This window comes from Elephantulus edwardii, unplaced genomic scaffold (genome assembly GCF_000299155.1).
Source record: "Elephantulus edwardii isolate Elephantulus edwardi_28Jun2011 unplaced genomic scaffold, EleEdw1.0 scaffold00122, whole genome shotgun sequence".
NCBI classification, from domain to species: Eukaryota; Metazoa; Chordata; class Mammalia; order Macroscelidea; family Macroscelididae; genus Elephantulus; species Elephantulus edwardii.
This window is the reverse complement of record NW_006399872.1, coordinates 6,077,394-6,084,739: the sequence shown is the minus strand read 5'-3', so window position 1 is coordinate 6,084,739 and position 7,346 is coordinate 6,077,394. Positions and strand designations below refer to the sequence as shown.

The window sequence follows — 7,346 nt, the reverse complement described above, 5'->3', positions numbered from 1 at the left end:
TGACTGAGGAGCCCAGCAAACTGGAGCTATTAACAATCTCAATCTCTTCTTCATCTATCACGGTGTTGCCAATTGTCCCATTGGTGAGAATCTTTGTCTTTTTGATGTTGAGCTTCAATCCATATTGAAGACTATATATAGTCCTTTACCTTCTGCAGCAAATGCTTCAGGTCCTCCTCAGTTTTAGCAAGCAAGATTATGTCATCCACATATCACAGGTTGTTGATGAGTCTTCTAGATTCTGTTCAATCTGTATGTTGAGAATATCATTGGAGAAGCTGGACTTGATGAAGAACAACATGGCATCAGAATGAGAGGAGGAGTCATCAACAACCTGTATTATCTCTTTCCCACATTTACCACGAGAATGAAAACCATTCCCAGCAACCTGACTGTTGACATTTCAGAGAATGTTCATATTATTTGGAAGGGCCCACACAGTTATCATGAAAGGCTCATGAGGACCCTTGAGACGGGCTTCAATCATATCAATGTAGAACTTGGTCTCCTCAGAAAGAAAAAGAAGAGGCTTTGCATTGACTAATGGTGGGGAAATAGAAAGGAGCTGACTATTGTTTGCACCATCTGTAGTCATGTACAGAACATGATCAAGGGTGTTACACTGGGCTTTTGTTACAAGCTGAGATCTGTGTATGCTCAGATCCACTTCAACGTCATGTTTAAGGAGAGCAGATCTCTGGTTGAAATTCAGAACTTCTTAAGTGAAAAATAAATTTGGAGGGTTCAAATGAGACCAAATGTTACTTGTTCAGTATCACAAGCCAGAAAGATGAGTTAATTCTTGAAGGAAAGATATTGAGCTTGATCAAATTCAGTGACTTTGATTCAGAAAGCTACAGGAGTTAAAAACAAGTATATCTAAAAAATTTGGATGATATCTATGTCTCTGAAAAAGGAACGAGTTAGCAGTCTGAAGAATAGTATCCAATTTTCCAGCTACAGAAATGAAGCTGGACTTGTCCTAAGACATATCTGATACTTGCAATAAAATATATTCATTTGGGGGGAGAAAAAAGCAAACCAACCTGCATTATTATACAGATAACACAACCTTGTTTGTTGAAAGTGAGGACTTAAAACCCTTACGGCAGAAGATCAAGGACTACAGCCTTCAATATAGATTGCATCTCAAAAACAAGAAGACAAAAGTCCTCACCACTGGACTAATAAGCAACTTCATGATAAATGGAGAAAAGATTGAAGTTATCAGCAATTTTATATTATTTGGGTCCACAGTTAACACACTTGGTACCAGCAGTTAGGCTATCAGGACTCATTACACTGGGTAAATCTTCTGTCATGGACCTCTCCAAATTACTGAGGAGCAAAGATATGAGTTTGAAGACAAAAGTGCTTAATTCAGGTCATGGTCTTTTCATTCACTTACTACCAGTGGTGATAACAAATCTTCCTTGAGTGTATATGGATAGTATCCTATTACTCACAGCATTATACTTCATGGTAAATCTTGCGAAGGACATTTAACATTAATACAAGACCATTATGCTTCAATTTTTCATTCCCAGAATAGTAGATCATATTATTGGACAGATGTCAGCAAAGCTCCTAGATTAAGATGCATCAGAGAGTTGGACAATGACTAGGGAGGACAGAAGGAGAGTTGATGCCTTTGAGCTGTGGTGCTGGAGAAGAGTACTGAATGTACCATGGACTGCCAGGAAAACAAACAGATTCATCTTGGAGAGGATTAAACCAGGCTACTCCTTGGAGGCAAGGATTCTGGGGCTTCTTCTGACATACTTTGGACATGTTGCCAGGAGGGACGGGTCCTTGGAGAGGGACATCATGCTTGGGAGGGTGGAGGGACAGCGCAGGAGGGGAAGACCCTCTATGAGATGGATTGATTCGGTGACTGGGGTAATAGGGATGGGTGTGGCAGAGGCAGTGCAGTTGGCGCAGGATAGAGCAGGGTTTAGGGTTGTTGTGCATAGGGTCGCTATGAGTCGGAAACGACTCGACGGCACATAACAACAACAACAACAGGAATAGCACTGACCACCCGCTGCTGAGGTTACATGCCTTTGAGAACCCTATGAACAGCAAAACGTAGATTGTTGGAAAAGTCACAGGACAAAGCATACAGCTTCTTAAACAATTATTTGAAGGAAAGAATTTGTCATTTGGAGAATCTTTGATACATTTTAGGTATTCATTCAGGAAAAGAAGTTCAGAAAAAACATCTAAGTCTTGTCATGAAAGCATTTCCACACTTGGCCTAAACTTAGAGACTTTGAATGCACTGAAACACAGGCCAAATTAAGTGTGAAATGTATCCTCCCTATGGCCCACATCATGCCTTGGCAAGAACAGCCAGGCTGGTTCATACTTCCAATATACTTGCAATCACTTCCTCATTTCGTGAGACACTGAAGCTAGCAAGCCTTGATAGACACACTAGGGAGGAATAGCTGGAGTAAGGAGGTGTCTTGAGGCAGCGTGTGAAAAGTCAGAAATCTAAAGTAAACCATAGGGTGAAGAGGGTCATAGAGGTATTGCATTTTGCTGTTTGGAAAGTCAAGTTTCTTGTCTCCTCAAAGTCTACCTTGGTAAATTGGGAAATTTAGATGAAAATTTTCATTTACCACTAGTGCAATTACTGGGTGAAGAATAATGAAGACTGAAGGAGAATTCGTGCTTTTGAATTAGGGTGGTGGTGAGGAGTTGTATATATCATGGATTATTAAATTCAATCAATTCACTTGACAACACATCATAAGATACTCAGATAATTCTACCAGATCATTTAATGGAAAGCTTTAACTCTGCTGAAATTTGTTCTCAAATTGTCTGGTAACCATAATAATTTGAAAGAAAAATAGAAGAAATAAGTTGGGGCAGGGCATAGCAAAAGTATTGATGAAAAGACACTCAAGAAACATCATGCTTGAAAATGTAGAAAGGAATACCTTCAATGAGATAGATTGACATAGTGATTGCAGCAGTGGACTCAGGTGAGTCAGTGATGATGAGAATGACACAGGATAGAACAATGTTCAGATCTATTGTTCATAGCGTTTCAAGGAGTCATAGTCAACTCGACTGGATGGCACAGAATTAACAACTGATACAGAAAAACATAATGATTGAAAATACGTTAAGCAGGAAAGATGGAACATCATGAAGAATCTGAAATGGCATCCCACATACAAGCTAAAAAGTTAGCCTACCAAAAATCCATATATGCTGGCAGAAGACACAAGACTGTGTTTTGAGAAAGGGCTTTACTAATCAGAAAACATCAGGTAACTTCGAATATCTTCCCTAAATTACTGCTGAATGGGGACAACATTAAGTCAGGTTCAGAGCACATAGTGGGTTTCTGCAATAGCTGAAGAATCCCATCTTAAGGTACCCAATCTTATAAAAGAGTATGCAAGCAATCCTTCTCAAAATTTCTCTTCAAATATATAGAAACTTAATTGATAATTAACTCCCAACAAAAGCTAGTCTCAAAAATTATATAATATTTTATTACATTTACATTAAATTCTAGAAAAGATAAAGCGATTGAGACAAGTTGCAAACAGGTCAATGGTTTTCAGTTTAGAGAAGATCTTGTCAAAGGGTTAGTATGTGGGTCTTCATTGAGTGAACACTTATTATGAATTTATTATTAAATTTTTTATTATGTTTAAAAAAGTGTTAAAACTCATAAAATGCGGAGTGTGTATCAAAGCAAAGCTTGATTTTAGCCTTTGGATAGAGAGGAGACTGAAACTGTCAAAGGCTTTAACTTGCTCAGATCCATAATTAAGACCCCTGGTATCAGCAGTCAGGAAATAAAGAGAGACGTTACACTGGGAAAATCTGCATTTAGGGACCTCTCCAAATTATTGAGGAGTATCGGTGTCAGTTTAAGGACTAACGATTTAAGCCCTAGTCTTTCTGATTACTTGCTATACATCTGAGAGATGGACAATGAATAAGGATGACAGAAAAAGAATTGACACTTTTGAGCTGTGGTGTTGGAGAAGAGCACTGAACAACCATGAATGGCCAAGAGAACAATCAGACACATCTTGGAGAGGGTGCAGCCAGAGTGTTCTCTGAGACAAGAATAATGAGGCTTTGTCTCACATACTTTGTGCATGTAGCTAGAAGGGGCTATTTCTTAGCGAGGGACATGATGCTGGAAAGGGTGGAGGGTCTGCAAAGGAGGAGACAACCCTCAACCAAGTGGATTGACACAGTGACTGCTGCAATGGTCTCTGTGTATCAGAAAGTGTGAGTACGACACAGGGTAGGACAGGGCTCAGATCTTTTGTTCATAGGGCCACAATGAGTTTTACTCAACTTGACGGCACCTAACAACAACAAATTAAAATACTAAAATGAAAAAAGAAATAAAAACAAAGAGTGTTCATTATAAAATAAGGTATGGAGGGTGAAGTGGTTGCAAATATCTAGGCTAACTATAGGGAGCTCTTATGCCTTAATTGGTAAAGAGTTGCATTGCAACCCAAAGGCAAATGGTTCAAATCCACCAGCTGCAGTGAAGGAGAAATATGAGCAATCTCCTTCCGTATCTTTTTACAGCCTCTGAAAATTATCTGAAGAGTCAGCTCTGACCGGACAACAAAGATTAATAGTAGTAGGTTAACTGTGCTATCTTCTTTTAGTCCACTGGTATAATTAAAGAGAGCTGTGCTGCAAACCCAAAAGCTGCACGTCTCTCTGTCAGTTCGACTCCATCAGTGACTCAGTGGGGAAAAGATGGGAAATGACCTCCCATATGTTGTACACTCTCTGAAAATGCTCTGGAGGGGCCAGATACGGGTTCAACTCCAAGAACTCTGTGTGTGTGTGTCTCTTTCTGAAAGGCTGTTTCCATTGAACGGCTCAGTGGTCAGGCTCAGCCTAGCATGGATCATTTACACAGCCGAATAAAGTTCATGTACACAAACCCACAGGAAGCACACACAATAAAGTCTTTGAGAATTGGAAGACAAACATTAGGTTTTTAATGTCTGGTTCTGACATTTGCTCAATTTAAGAGGAGTAAGTCTTCAGGGGAAATGGTTCTACAATTGTGCCAACTTTCAATTACTTTCAAGCAACCAATTACATGATCTATTTCTTTAAAAGATAAAGTTTTGACCTGACCTTCTTGGCTAAATCAGACGACCAGATTTTTCTTGCCAATAAATAGACATTTTTCATTTTAGAAAATAAATGGAATGTTATATTACACCTGACCTCTTTTCCCATCACAAACCAGGCCATTTGTGTTGAAATCTTTTCTTCCCCTTAGTTTTAATTTCTTTTTCCAATATTCTTTTTCTCTGTAAGAAGTTATTTGAAACTATCTAAGATTATATACTAAGGCAAGATTTTTCTTTGGGGAACCAGCATTATAAAAAAAAAAAAACAAAAAACCAACCAAAACACCAACCCAGCTACCATGGAATTTATTCTCATTTCTGATGATCTCATCTGTGTCAGAGAAGACAGATGCATAAGGTTAAATGGTTGTGACTTTTCCAAAGTAAATTGCCAGGCCTTTTTTCTAATGAACCTCTGGGATTAAGAATGCTAAGAAAAATGCTGTAAGTGCCTCTGGTGGCCTACTGGTAGAGGGATGTGTTGTCAACCCAAAGGCAGGTAGTTAGAATCGTCAGTTGCTCCACAGGAAAAAGATGGACAACTTTCTCCCATGTGATTTACTGCCTCTGAAACTGGAGAGTCAGCTATGAGTTGGTTCCAATTCTACAGCAATAGCAAAATTCTGTTGCATAAATTGCTTTAAACCAACATAAACTTGACCACAATGACTTGAGCTTCTATCAGTCATTCTGTTGCTATCCAAGCACTTAATCATTTACACCACCCAAGGACTCCAAGGTACAAAAAGTAGTTCATTAACTGCTTCAACAATTGTTTTTACTTCTTGTTACAAAGAAGGGAGATCTGATGTACTAGTCCTGTAGAGAACACTGCTAACCAAAGGCAGCTCCATTTTGGCAACTGGAATCTATTGGTGGTGCCAAGAAAGAAAGAGGCTGTTAAGAGCCTCTGAAATCCAATAGAGGATCAGTTAAGAGTTGTCATTGACTCCATGGCAAGTACTTACCAAGACATTCTTGTGAGAAATAGTGATTGTGTATAAATTATGTCACCAGGATCAAAATATCTAGATGTTTGTAATTTCTGTAATTTATTATAGAATTTATTTAATAGAGTGTACATTGTATACCCGATTATATTCCTTACCAATAGGCCACCAGAACTTTCCTAGATCCAAAGATAAAGTAGTTGAAAAAGTGATTGATGTTGCTCTATTTCATTTAACACTCATGTCTAACTTCTCATCTATGATTTGCTTTGCATGTCATTTACCCCTCTTAAGGAATCTCTTTCCGTACTGTTAGTTTTTGCTAGGTACTGTCATATTGGGACTGAACCATAACTGACCCTTCAGTGGGCCATTAAATTGAGGTATTAAAGTGAGATATTAAACTGCATGGGTGAGCATTGCCCATCTTTCTCCCTGGAACAGTTGGTGTACAGCTTCTTTCCACTGGGCCACCAGAACTCCCTAAGCTGCATTTAAAGAAACCAAAATCAAGAACTCATTGCAAGCCAGTACATTCTGACTCATGATGACCCTTCAACTGGAGAAGATTGCCAATCTTTCTCCCACAGGCTAACTAGTAAATTCCTATTGTTGTGAGAAGTTAAGTCAAAATTTACTCATAGTTGATCCTCTGGTATAAATCACATGGGAGATTAGCCATCTTTTCCCTGAAGAGCAGCTTGTAGATTTGAAACATGTCCCTTTATGTTGGCAGTGCAGTTTCTTATTCCTAAGACACCCACGCTTCCATATTAGTCTATTATTACTACATGCTCTTGAGATGAATACAACTTATAGCAACTATATTAACAATGGATCTGAAATGTACTCTATCCTGTGTCATCCTCACCACCTCTCACACACTTGAACCCATTACCACAGTCGCTGTGTCAGTCTACCTTGTCAAGGGGCTTCCTCTCACACGCAGAAACCTCTCTCTTTCCAAACATGATGTCTTTCTCCAAAGACTGGTCTTAAACTGACAAAGTTTTGGTTAGCAGTATAACACAACCTTTTATGCTACCTTGCACTTAGGAAAATCAACTGAAAATATGCAATTAATTGTTCTTCCTATATAGTTTTCCACAAGTCTAATATTTTTATTTTTCTCTAGTTTCTTTGTGATGAGTCCAGACTTATTTGGTTTCTTGCAGTCCATCTTTTCACAAGACACATCTCTGCCATGTCCAACTATTGCCCCCTAAGCTGCCTAGCATAATATAATTTTCTT

At 38.7% G+C, this 7,346-nt stretch overlaps 1 pseudogene; it reads left to right on the top strand.

The window, feature by feature from the left end:
* Positions 1-367: 367 nt before the first annotated feature.
* On the top strand, positions 368-942 carry LOC102858520 (annotated as a pseudogene).
* The last annotated feature ends 6,404 nt before the right edge of the window (positions 943-7,346 follow it).